We start from the raw sequence: 14245 nt of genomic DNA, 5'->3' as shown, positions 1-14245 counted from the left end.
AGAAAGGAGGATTCTTTTTTGTTCTTTGGTACAACCAAGGGGCACTTTACTTGTTGCTATGACCTTTGAAATCGTCGCTGGGGAAGTGCTTGCTTTTTGAACTATAATGTCCTCCATGTCTTGCATGATACAGTCTGAATCTGAGAAGGAAAGGGTAGATTATGAACCAATTAAAGTTTCTGTGTAAATATATTCTGTAAAAACTGTGAATAAATTAGACCTCAGAATGGCTTATCAATGATGAATATTAGTGGGTTTGTCCATTGATTGAATGTACATTACAAGAAGAGAATTCATGCTCAGAAGGCAATAAGATGCAGAAGTATATTGAAATAGAGAGACATACTTTCAATGAAAGGGGTAGAGCAGGGCGGCAGGGTAGAATGTTGCTGCTAGCTTCAGTGCACGTTTCAAATATAGGTTTAAAGTGAAGTCAAGCACCGATTCAGTGGGCTTCTTTTCATCTTTTAGGTTTAAACACATGGAGCCCAATTCACAAAAGTAATCTGAGACAAAATACTAACTTTACGACTTTCAGTATTCACAGAAGGCATTTAGGAGTTCTAAAGTTAGGATTCCTAACTTTACTACTTCTAAACTGAGAAAAATCCTAACTTTACAACTTTTGGAATCCACAAAAGACATTTAGAAGTAGTAAAGTTATGAATCCTAACTTTAATACTCCTAAACTGAGAAAAATCCTAATTTTACGATTTCTATATTCACAAAAGACATTTAGGAGTCCCTGGGGATACTGAAATTGCTAATTTCACTTCCCTCATTGAAGTAAAGTGCTTCCCAAAACCGACTTTTGTGCTAGGAGCACTGTGGAGAGAGGATCTGCAATAATCTTACACATTCAGAACCCCTAACTTCTCCCCTAGGTGTTTTAAGGGGTAAGGGATCTTGTAGACATAGGTAGGCCAGGGTCCTTATAAGAGATGTTTTATAAGCCCTGGTGTTGCTCTGTTCATTTTTCCCATTGCAGATCCGCAGCCAAGAAGTTATTAACTAATAATTCCTGCCAGGAAAACTAGAAAATATAATTCAAGGACTTACTAGAATGGTATTGATAAATCCAACAATATGCTATAAACAAATAAGACTTTCTTGTCTGTAAGCCAAAAGCCACCATTCCAGTGATGTGCCCTAATTGGTCAGAGTTAAGTGGATTAGCCAGGCTGCTTTCATGAGGTGATAAGTAAGCCTGGGCCGAGATCGTGGAGTTGCACTACACGGAACTCCGCGAAGTGCAAAAAAACCTCTGCTGCGCTACGCAGAGCTCCGCAAGCGGTAGAGTGCGTTAAATAAATGCAGTTTGCAGTGATTTTAAGTTCCAGATGCTTGTCTGCACTGTGCAATCGTTGCGAATGGCACAATGCACAGCTCAAGCAGGTGCTGCTTCCTTTCTGCCGCTCGAGTATATTTTTACTCAAGTGGCAGCTTTCTCAATGTGAACGGACAGTTTCTCAAAGCGAGCGGTCGCGAGCACACGCAACCACTCGCAATGAGAAATCTGACCGCCTGCATTGAGGAATCTTGCTGGGAGTTTGATTATCCACACTTGCGCTCGCAAACATGATGTTGATGATCCCAAATGATAAAAAATCTCGTCAGGAGGTGGAATTACCTTGCTCTTGCTCGCCAACTTGACGTTGCCGAACACAAGCGAGTTAAAAAACTCTGCTCCGAGTAACAGCGAGTGCAGAAAACTCAGCAAACTCTGCGAGCAGAACGGAGTTCACCACCCAGACTTAGTGATAAGTAGCCCCTAGAGTGAAAGAGCCACTCTAGGAGGAGAGGGTTCTGCTGCATAGGGATGCCAGGGCAAGAGGAAATGTTCATAAACAATGATCTTCAAAAGGAGGAGGAGATAGACACAAGAAGCCAGTTTCATTTACGCCCCTACCTTTTGATCCCAGCTAGATGACAGGCTTAAGGAAGGAATGTACAGATTGTATTGTATTGTATTGTATATTGGATTTATATAGCGCTTATCACCCAGGGGTCTCTAAGCGCTTGCCTTGGGAACCCGTCCTGGCTTTTCCCTGTGAGATAGCCCCTACAGGGCATCCCCAAGGTGAAAGCCAGGCATCCCGCTGCGGGGGGCCGTTGTGGAGATTAAGCAAGCTTAATGCCCAGAGTTGCAGAGTATGAACCCATGATTAGGTCAGGCACCGAAGCAAGAATTATCGAGTCCGTGGTCATTTGAGCTCAAGACCCTGCCGCGTCGGGAATTGAACCCTGGTCCCGGGTCTGGCCTCTGCTTTAGGGTCTGCCTGCTCTAACCAGTGAGCCACACTTCTCCAGGGGACTGACAGGGGAAGGGAATCTATGGAGATGAGCCATCCTGGAGGTTGGGTTAGACTGCTCTTGCCTCGCTGCTAAGACTTCAGCCATATTGAATTTTAGACAAATAGTGCTTTATCGGAAACCACTGTGCCACACTTTGGACAAAATTGTTATGCTCTGGGGTGTTGCCCTGCACTTCATAGGACAGGAGTGCCCTCCTGTGTGACCCCAGAGAACACTGAATAAGCATCTGAGCGGGACAGTGCCTCTCAGATCTGCTGCTTGAAACTAAAGGAAGAAGGGTCCATGATGGAAGTTTGATTTGAACCACCAGGCCCTGCACTCTGACGGACTGCGCCTGCTGCATAATCTGGAATTACAACCCTGTGGATCAAGCCTACTTCAAAAGGACTAAAGAGTAGACTCCTCCAAAGCTACAGGTTAACAGAATCACCTGGACCATCACCTCCAAGAATCCAAAGACTGGAGCCCCAAACTTTCAAAGACCATTTTGGAGCTTGAGGACCCTTGGAGTAGGTTTTGGACACGTTGGGACACTCAAAGGAAACTCTGGAAGAAGTTCCAAAAGTTTGGAGAACTTTAGAGCAACTTTGAAATAAAACTCCATAAGTGGACTGAATTGACCTGGCCAGCCAAGCTGGCGACCCTCAATAGCAAGTCAGAAGGTAAAAACTTTGACTGAGTGGTAGCCATGTAGGGCTTCATCAAGGTTGGCCAGAGACATTGACTTTGTCCTGGTCTACCTTGACCAGATATCCTAATTGGCGCTACAGGTTTCTATGTGCTTAATAGTGCTAAATCTTTAAAAAATCATATCTCTGGTTCCCTACACTGGATGTTAATTTTGGTGTCATTTTAAAGATAAAAATATTTCCTATTTTTTCAAATTGGTGTTGGATTTATATTGTGTGCTGTGTCTTAATTTTTTACTGAATTGGTGTCTTTCTTTTTATCTGCGGAAATGCCACAAAAGTGTATCAGATGCCTTGGTGCAATAAACAATAGAAAAAGATTTTGCTTCGGATTTCAAGGAGATTTCAACAGACAGGTCCAATATTTCACACATTTTCAAAGGATCCAATAAAGAATCTAGCTTTGTCTCAGGAAACATCAAAGATACTGCTAAAGGATGCAATCTGCCCAATTCCAGAAGATCAGATGGAATGGGATTTTATTCCAGTGTCTTCTGGCAATTACAAATTAATTATTAATCTCAAGAAATTGAATGCATTCCAGATACAAACTTGATTCAAGATGGAGACCCTGTAGCAAATTATTCCTCTTCTATGCCGAGGAGAATAGATGACAGCATTGGATCTGAGAAAAGCTTATCTGTACACATTCCAATAATACCATCTCACCCGAACTTTCTCCGGTTGTATGTGGAGGGTCATCATTGGCACTTTCATGTGCTTCCTATGGAGATTACGTCTTCTCCAAAGGTTTTCATGAAAGTCCTCGAACCAATTGTAGCTATTCTTAAGAGAAAGAGGATCAAGATTCTAGATGACTGGTTGATGCATTCACCCTCAAAGTCTGTACTTTTGAGCCAAACCATCATAGTATGACAGACATTGGAGGCAATGGTTGAGACTCCAGGGTCACATGGTGAGTTGTCTCCTCTCGTTGTTTTTCCTTTAATGGTGATCTACATGATTCTTTATTGTATCTTTTTTGTTTTTGTTTTAGGCTTTGTGTGTATTTGTAGTACCATAATGTATATAGGAAGGGTTCACCCAATATAAGTCACTGGGACCTGGGTATTGGTAGCATTGAGAAGAGGGGTCCCAGTAATAATTAACCAAATATATACAATGGGTGGCAAAAAATGTAGAAAATACAATTAATTCACAAACATTGTTGTTTATTCACAATGTTGTCATGTTTTGATCACCACACACGTTTCATAAATATATATTCAAAAAGTTTTTGAAAAAAGGTCAAGGTGCACCACTTAAATGTTTTTAGAAACTGTTATCTCAAATGACGTTCATTTTTTGCAATTACAAGAGCTAAAAAACTGTGTTAATAAATTTTCTTTCTAATACAATTCAGTCAGTTTTAGATACACCCTAATTTGTTGGCATCATGAATATAGGATCTGTACTAGATTCAATTTTGTCATAGAACTGTTGATGAAGCCTGGCATTCTTTGCACTAGCCTAGTTGCTTTTTAAAGATCTATTAATTTAATTTTTATGTCTTGTATATTGTCTTTTTTGTAACAGCCCTGAAGAAGTCCCTTGAGGACGAAACGCGTCGGCTGTAGATCCTGTGTATAACTTTTTTCAACTGAATTGAATAAAGAACTTTCAAGAATACAAGAAATAGTTGATGTGATCATTACTGTTTACCCTATTAGAGATAACAGTTTCTAAAAAACGTTTAAGTGGTGCACCTTGACCTTTTATCAAATCCTTTCATAGTTCATGTTTTGAACCTACACTGTAACAGTGGGTGTTGTGGAGTGTGCAGACAGACTGCCCCATGTACCAGAGGGTGGGCCCAAAAGAAAACATTTTCTTGGAGAATCTTTGACAAGGTGCTGTTCTCGTGGGAATCTTCCACTGTTGTCTTTCCCTTTAAACATATATTCAAAAAGTTTTCAAAGTGTCCCTGGGAAGGAGGGAAGTGGTATGGTGAAGGGTAGTGAGGGTATAGGATAGTGACATAAAAATGGCCAAGCGGCCTCACTGTACTATGTATTTTAAGTCAGACATAGACTAAAGACCATCAATGTAAAAATTAATTAGGAAAATATCATGCTCCACATAGTACAATAATTGTCATAGTCATGGGGTAGAGCTGAAAGGTACACAAATCTGTCCAACTTTCGACCCCCTGAAAATGGCAGGCACTAATTATCTCCTTGCAGTGGGGTCTTCATCAGGACAGGGAGTACGGGGCAAGAGACCTATTTAAATAAGTAACGAATGTATATTATAATGTATTGCATAAATCAAAATAGTAAAAATATTCAGCACATGAGTGTGTTAGACAAGACATACCAAAGGTTGCTTGTCTCGGGAGAGGATGAAGGAAAAGAAAACTTTGCCAAAGGGGAACTTCAATACCTGTAGAGAAGGATGGTGTTTGTAAATACAGAACCAACTACAATAAATGGGTCACAAAGAATAATGGAGTAAGTCAATTGGAAAAAGACTCACATGGGTAGATAAAGATGGATTGACCCTCGGATCTGAAAAAGAAGCAAAGCAGCACGCCATTACTCATGTGCATGCTCCGGTGTTAACAAAAGTCGTTTTACAACATTTCATTCAAAAGAAAAAAAGGGGGAGGAATGTAGGCTTACTTTGATATTGACGGCAGGAGTGTCCGAGATTCGCCCGTGGGCCAGTCACATCGCGGGAAAAAAAACGCTGCGACGAAGACCGACGTCAAGTAAGTACAACGTGTGTGGAGTTAAGGATCGGGGTCATAATTTTAAACGGGCCAAAATTGTTGAAAACTAGTTACCCGTAGGACCTGTACATACCGGAAGAAAACAGGAATCAGTCTGTCTAAGAACGAAGCGCGGTCAGCAATGAAGACCAGCTTCTTCCTGGTTAGTATGTATCCATGGAAACCGGAACACGTGACCGCGATCACAGTGTTGGAGGGTAGAAACGGAGGAAAGACTCAAGAAGCGGGCAGAGGTGCTCCGCGCAAGGACAGTGAATCGGCCAGCAAATTGTGTACAGAAATTTAAATTGCTCAAAAAGACGGGAAATACCATACATTTTGTCAACATGCACATAATTATCAAATAGGCCAATGTTAATCAATTAATACTGTGAAAAAGTCCTTGCAGAGACCAGTGTTGGCAATGGAAAGTGCAACATGTGTGCCACAATTCACATTAATCCTATCATCAGACAATAAAAGCTGCAATGAAAGAAAATCAATAATTAGCAGTTGCTAGAGTCTAAAAAAAGGATCATAGATGGTATCTAAAGACCCTGATAGGAACATGGCATAGTTCAGATAAAATCAACATTTCGTAGCGTACATGACGGTAAAGCTACATTAGCAAAGGGGAACCCAGTTAATTAATGGAACTCAGTAAGAACCAGATCAAAGCCAAAAAATGTCAACAGTAAAAATGTAAACAATGGTGTTCACACTTAGTTGAGCGTGGCCTTTGTATAGGAGCTGTCATTTTCATTGAGACCATTCTGGATGGAATCAAAATAAAACATCCATTTAGATTCTCGGGTATTCAGAATATTGCTGATGCTGCCGCCACGAGGTCCCAACAACTCTTTTTCCAGGATCACCCATTTGAAACTATCTGGAGGGTGTTGGGCAGATTTAAAATGTCCTACTAGTGGTGCACCTTGTACTTCACACCGTATTCTGCTGATGTGCTGCAAGATTCTGGCTTTTGCCTTTTGTTGCGTCTGGCCAATGTAAATCTGGTTGCAGCGGCATACTATGGCATAGATGATATTAGTAGTATTGCAATTGGTGTGTGATTTAAGCTGGACTTTGTGTTGGTTGTAATGAAATTCTTTAGTTTGAACTGTGTTGCCACAAGCCTTGCATTGTCCACACTTATAATGGCCTATAACGACCAGATTTTCAGACCAGATAGGATCAGCTCACCAAGACACCACCAACCCAGCCGAAACGCAACCACCTCCCTCCTCAGGACCCATCTATCCAGGCACCTGGGTACCTACCTAAGGATGGGGAACTCGCAATATACAAGCTCATATCATCAGAAACACCACTAAATCTATAGGGAATACTAGGAATACTCACTGATTACTAAGGACGTCCATGCCCTACACCACACTCATACCTTATAGTCTTGCGGCAACTCAGACCCAGACTATTCTACCCTAGGGCAGTTCTGATTACTTACCATTACACACTGACCGCAACCAGTGCTCTCATTAAACAAGCCACAATCTTGTGGGTATAAATACCAGTATCCCCCCTGGTACTCTCTCTATTTCATACATACACAAGCCACAATTCTGTGGGTATACACATCAGTTTCCCCCCTGATGCTCTCTATAATCTCCAAGCCACAATCAGTGCTCTCATTAACGCCGCTACACAACGACGATCACTTTCCTATGAATACCTTTAGCTCTCTCTCTCTTTGTTGGGAAGTTTCTCTCACTATTCACTAGAGGTAAAATACTACAATATTATGAATAAAAGCCAAATTACATAGTGTATAACTTATTCTCTTAGCTCAAGGGCTCCTCTCTCCCTAATTATTCAGTGGTCACTTACCTGATTGGGGGTCGCTTCCGTTCGTGCACTGACACCTGACTAGAAGAAAAGGTTACCTGCACTATATAAGAACAAGGCATACGCTGGTTCACTACGAACTGGGGTATCTTTATTACAATAACAATAACAATATAACACTATACTATAACATATAGCCTGCAAAGGAAAATGGGAATAGACACATACACAGATCTGCGGGGTCTCTGTAAAGCTTTATTACTATACCACATCCACATGTAACTAACAGGGACTGTAAATAGACTGCACACCGCTGAAAGGAAAAGGATTAGCAACACAACAGGGACAAGGTTAATGTTTAAATGTAAAGGACAAATATCACCTGATTAGTATGAAGTCTTGCTCTAGCTGTCATCTGGGTTCCTCTCTCGTCTGTGCCTTAGCTCGTCTCAGATACACGCATCTGCGCTGATCACTCTGCACTGGATTCCTCTCCCCCACAAACTCTCTCCACCTTCCAGCTTCAGCCTAGTAGTTTCTGCCGCTCTGATAACCGTTCGCTCCACTAGCTTCTTCACTCTGTCTGATTTTCTCAGCTCCAATGTCCAATTCACGCCAGCTGCTCCCACAGACTAATCCACGATATAACTTCAGTGTCTTCCAAAAGGCATCACTTCAGACTCCAGCTGATCACAACTCCTTCTGATAAATAACTGCTTCTGACTGCTTCCTTCAGTTCCAAACATCATCTCACTTCTCTCTGTTCAAAACACCATCTGTTCACAACTGCTTCTGACTTGTCTCTCTGGTTTCAGCTCACTGACAGTCTGTCTGTCTTCTCTCTGTTCCAAGCATCTTCTTCTTTCTCTGGTTCCAACTGTCTCACTGACAAACTGACTAACTGACTTCTCTCTGTTCCAAGCATCAACTGTCCCTTCTCCTCTGCTTCCAACTCCACTCCTTCTCCTTCTCCAACTCCACTCCTTCTGAACTCAACTCTTTCTAACTGACTCCTCCTCTGCACTTCACTAATATGGAATGCTCTCTCCTCATGGAAAGTTCCAACAGAGGGCTGCCTCCCACCGAATTCCTGTGCCAGCTCCGAGGCCTCTTGCGCAGCCTGCAGTGACCATCTGCATGTTACGTCTAGGCCCAAGAGACAAACACGTTTCTCCGATAAGAACCAGTCTCGGCTGGTTTTCCCCTAGCGAACAACACCTCATAACTAAAACATCACCTTTACCCTGCAAGCATCTCAGTCTGCAGGGACAGAAAGCAAAATGGAGTCTCTCTAGTTCTGGGCCTTGTAGGCCTGAGAAGGATGAAATAACACTTAGCTCTGTCAGAGTACATACACAAACCATACCAATATGTAATATAAAGTCAGGACTACAGGATCCACCCTCTACTATAGGTAGGATGATGAAAGGACACATAATTATGTCAAAGCCAATAGGCAATAGATGGATTAGAGTCAAGAATAAGGGATCTATCATCATATTAAGCAGCTATCCTCTAGTTTATGCTTCTAGGTTCTGAAAAAGGCCTAAAAAGGACCAACACACGGCAAGAATAGAGATTCAGGATGGTAGCAAGCTTAAAGTCACCATCACTCAGAAATAGAGCCAAAAACCCAGTCAGCACATGGCCCATAATGGGTGGCAGATTCTACATTGTCGTTACAGTTTGTTCCTCCTTGATTGTAGAAAAGATCTTACGACATGGTCTCTTACACTTTTGGCTTTTTTGAAAGCATGTAGCGGTGTGTTTTCTTGTCCAACATCATCCACAATCAATTTCCAGTGTTTATTGATAGCCCGTTTGATTTTGTTGCTTTTTGTTGAAAATGTTGTTACACAAACAAGTCTCTGTTCTTGCTGGTCAGCTCTTTCTTTGGGAGTCAACAGATGTTCACGCGGGTTAAACCAAGCCCGCTTTCTTGCCCTTTTAATAATCCTTTTAGGATAGCCACGTTGGCGGAGACGGTTAGAGAGGTCAGCAGACTCTTCCATATAATCTTCCTTGTTGGAGCAGTTCCTACGGATACGTAGGAACTGCCCAAAGGGCAGGTTATCACGTAAAGCTCTAGGATGGTGGCTGTTATATTGTAGGAGTGAGTTCCTCTCAGTTTGACCAGGAGGTTCCATTTATCTAAACCAACTCCTCACAATCTGACCACAGATGAAAACAAACTGTGGTGGGGTGCTACCCTCGGTAGCAAATCAATTTAGGGGAGGTGGCTACTAGAACAACAATCCATTTCTTCGAATTGAAAAGAGACAAAGGCGTTACTTTATGCTCTTCTCCACTTTTCCCTGTATTTTCTCAATTAGGTGACAAAAGTCAGGACAGACAATACAGTGATAAAGAAAATCCTTCCTAAACAAAAGATCAAGTACAGGATCCTGGTCTCTTGGGAAACCTGCTTACCAAATAGTCAGCTAGCCAGAATCTCACCTGGTGTCCCTTTCACCAACTTACATCCTATGTAAAGACATAATTCTATTGGACAGGTTAAGCAGGTTGTTTCCACATTTCTGCACATTTTGTCTAGCCCCTCATCTCTTCGATAATATATGCCAAAGAGTATGAATTTCACAAGTGAAAATCTTCCCCAGTGTGGAGAATAAGTAGTATTTCTGTCCAGGTTCCATGAGCAGGGATGTTGGGAATAGATGCAATGATGTGTCCAAGGCACCCTCTTCCATTGTATACCTTCCCTCCATTTCCTCTAATACACAGGTTGTTTTAGAGTCTAAGAAAGGAGGAGGTGGATATCAGTCTGGTAGCTCTCTTTGAGCAAGAAGGGAGTTGTTTCCATTGTTGACAATGATGACCAAAATTATGAATTTCTACTAGTGGGTCAGTGTTCCATTCGGTCTCCCATTCTTCCCCTAGAAACATGAAAGAGCATGGGTTTGAATTAATGGGTTTTTGGAAGAGAGGTTTAAAGGTGCTGGGTCTGTCTACTCCTGTAGACTTCTCTGTCCAAAAATCTAGATGTTGGTGTACTAGAAAATCTTCTGTTCATCATTGGTCATCCTTTTCTAAATGGGGTATAGATAGTTCTTTAAATCCAATCAATTGTGAATCTAAGCGGATTTTACAATTCTTCAAGATTGGTCTGTCAAAGGTGTGGCCATCGCTACTTTAAGTGTACAGTGGTTAGCAAAAAAAACAGTCAGGGTTCCTTGTGGTAATCCCGAAATGGATTATCTAGGTGTAAAACAGTTGAAGGGTTTTGATTTAATAAGACCAAACATAAAGGTAGTAATCCCTTCTTAGGATCTTCAATTGGTTCATAAGGCATTATAGTCCTATCCCTTTGAGCCACTGGAAGATATTCATTTGAAAGATGTATCTTCCTAGTTGTTTTCTTAGTAGCAATGACTTCAGGTCATAGACTCGCTGAATTGAGTTTCTTATCTATCAGACCCCCACATTTGAAAATCTTTGCTGATAGGCTGGTCCTTAAATTGGGACAGTGTTTTTGTCCTAAGGTAATATATTCCTTTCATCATGAAAAGGAAAGAATGCTGCCTACATTTTTTCTAGCACTACTACTACTACTCCTGAGGAAACATCTCTTCACACACTGGATGTATTAAGAGCTGTGAAAGTTTATTTGTCAATATCATAAGAATATAGACAATGTGAGAACTTATTTGTCATGTTTTGTGTTGTTCTGCATGGATTAAAGGGTTTAAATCATATTTTGACTAGATGAATAAAAACAAGTAAAACCTCTAGCTACACCATCTACTTTTATTTCACATTATATGTTGGAGATGGCAAATTTTAAATCTATAAAGTTTGGTTCCAAAGTACTAACAGCTGCTATACATTGAACATGTGTAACTCCTGATATTTGCAATACAATCTTTTGGTTTGCATTTAATTTGGAGTTTGTGGTTATGTCTCAGGGAACCAGGTTGTGCGTGTTTGTCTTTGTATTTTCTCATAGTGGTACAAGAAAATGGGTTGAGGAGCTAATGATTTGATTGCTTACCGGTAATCTTCATTAATCCAAAAACTCTTTTTCTCATACCAATAATTATGACCCTTCTTCCTGGTGCCCGTTCACAACCTGAATTCCCTAGTAACTTGGGGATATACAGGAAGTGTACTGGGGTCTAGTCCTCTTTATTACCAAGATTCTAGGAGGGTCCTCCAGGAGGAAGTGATGGTGTCTTTGCTTTTGTATTAGCTAGGTCACGTAGTCTCTATGTAGAGGTTGTCCACTTCATAGACAATGGGTACCATTGCGATGGCGGGTGGACAAAGTCCGCCCACCACCGTAACAGAATGCGGGACCGTCCGCCAGGGGTACAGCGGTCCCGCACCTGCAATTAGGATGCCACCGCCACCATTCCCAGCACTGTGGCAGGCGGTGCTCACAGCACTGCCCGCCACAATGCTGGGAATGCCCGTTGTGCATTTTTCATGCACAAGGTGACAGGCACCACACAGTGCCTGCCACCTTGCCATACCAATGCAGAGGGGTACCATAGGTACCCCTTTTGCACCCCAAACATCCAGGGGGCCCGCTAGGGGTCCCCAACAGCGAAGCTTGCATGCCTTTCCATGGCAGCAACGCCACCATGGAAAGGCTCATCACCCCTAACATCATTATATGGATGGCGGTGTCACCATATTATTCAGGTTTTCTGCCCAGTCAACGAGTCGACCGTTGGGAAAGTGGTGGATGGTCTTTCCGTCCACCGCAGACCCCGCAGCCATTCTAATGTGGCGGGGGAGTCATCCATGACAGGATGGTGGGCAGATCGCACCAACCGGGCCGGCAGGGGCAATCCTTCTGCCATCCTAATGGACCCCTAAGTATTGGAGTGGCAACCTGCATACTAATAAGTCATCCTGAGCAAGTTGGGAGGGAGAACCTCACACTAACACTTGAAAGGGCTGTGTCTTGTCCAAACAGAAAAGGGTTGCCTACCCCCTGTAGTGTGTCTGGTACCAGGGCAGGAGAGATAGAGACTCTGTGCAATTCAAAGCATCTCTTTGAAGTCTCCCCCACTTCAACAGGCCACTGGATATAGGTACTGGACCTCTGACACCACCAAATCCAAATACCTCTGCAACTGGTGACATTCTACATGGAAAAAAATGATTGCTGCCCTGCTGGAGGGAATACCATTTGTCTATACTGCTTTGTTGTGTTGGCCTGCTGCCTGTTGCCCTCTTGCCTAGGATTAAGAAGGACTGGATCAACATCTCTACGTCCCAGAACCTACATATCCCCAAGGGTTTGTTAGCTTACCTCCTGTTTCTGAAGTCTCATGGATATTAAAGACTTCCCTGAAGCCCTGAAGACATGGTTGTTTTCTTGAAAGTTGGGTTTGAGTAGGAATCGGTTCTGCCTGTATGCTGTCTGGTGCTAACGCCTTGATGCCCTTGGGCTAAGCCGGCGCTCTAACAGTCTCACATTCATTCATTTATTCATTCATTCATTCTTCAAACTGCAAACAGCACCTGGACTCTGTCTGCTGTGAGTACTGGTGTGCCAAGTGCTGCCAATCCAGTTCTGGGCCCTTGGAATTGAGAAAATAGTGCTGCATATGCCAGATGCCATGCATCAACATTGTTGCGCTGATCAAAACTGACGCATCCCTGCTGTAGTAGGAACCAGATTGATGCATAGCACTTGGAATCGCCACTTCGCCTCTGAACCAACGTATCGCTGCCACTGTGTGGAAAAGATTGACGCATTGCCTCTATAATGTGTAGAAATGCAGGTCATTGCATTCGGAACCACCGCACATTAGAACTAAAGCATCACTGCCGTTGAGTGGAGAAATCCGGTGTATCACCCAACTTCATGGGGATCACCGACACATCTTATTGTTTGCAACAAGCATCACAGTTCTTTAGCTCATCGGACCCTGCGTGGGCCCTCTATCTGGCCTGTGCTCCATGGCTGTTGGCCTGAACTCTTGACTTTTTGCCAGTCCGGTGTGACAAATTAACTCTTGAAGCGCCTATTGCATCTAAGTGCTATTTCTGCATTTCATCCTTTAAATTCATATCTCGACTTCTACTGATTTAATTTTTTTTGTTTTGGGCTTGTTTTATTTATATAATTATTCTCTTTTTTTCTAAACTGTTGTGGAGTCTTTTGTGGTGTTTTCACTATGTTACTGTTTGATGTGTTGTACAAATACACATTACATTTTAAGGTAAGCCTGACTGCTCTGTGCCAGGTTACCTGAGGGTGAGCACAGGTTGATTTAAATTGTGTTACTGACTTACCCTGACCAGGATTGTGGTTCCTGATGGACAGGGTGCATACCTCTGCCAACCAGAAACCCAAGTTCTACAGAATGCATTGATGCATGATTGGGTAAGATAATGATGGAGTGCATGGATAGACACTATCATGTTCTGGCAGAAGGCTTTTCTTCACTTCTGCTGCACCCATTTATCCAGCTCTGCATTCAATTGCACGCCCTTTCATCCCACTCACTCGCATCCCTGCATTCATTGGCTCACCCAGCCTTACATATAACTCCACAGAAACACACCCATACATTTCTAAGCTTTGTGATTAATCAAATTCCAGGCTTTTTGGCTTTACCGTTGCTTGCCAAAACTATTCTACCTTCCAGAGTAAACAGTGTGTCTAAATCATATATGAAGTTGTTCTCAACATAAAAGTAAGAATCCTACATGTGGACACTCACTTCTGGGTGGTCTTATTTGACTCTACAGT

Source organism: Lissotriton vulgaris, chromosome 10 (genome assembly GCF_964263255.1).
Source record: "Lissotriton vulgaris chromosome 10, aLisVul1.2, whole genome shotgun sequence".
NCBI classification, from domain to species: Eukaryota; Metazoa; Chordata; class Amphibia; order Caudata; family Salamandridae; genus Lissotriton; species Lissotriton vulgaris.
The sequence above is the reverse complement of the archived record's forward strand: the minus strand, read 5'-3'. Positions refer to the sequence as shown.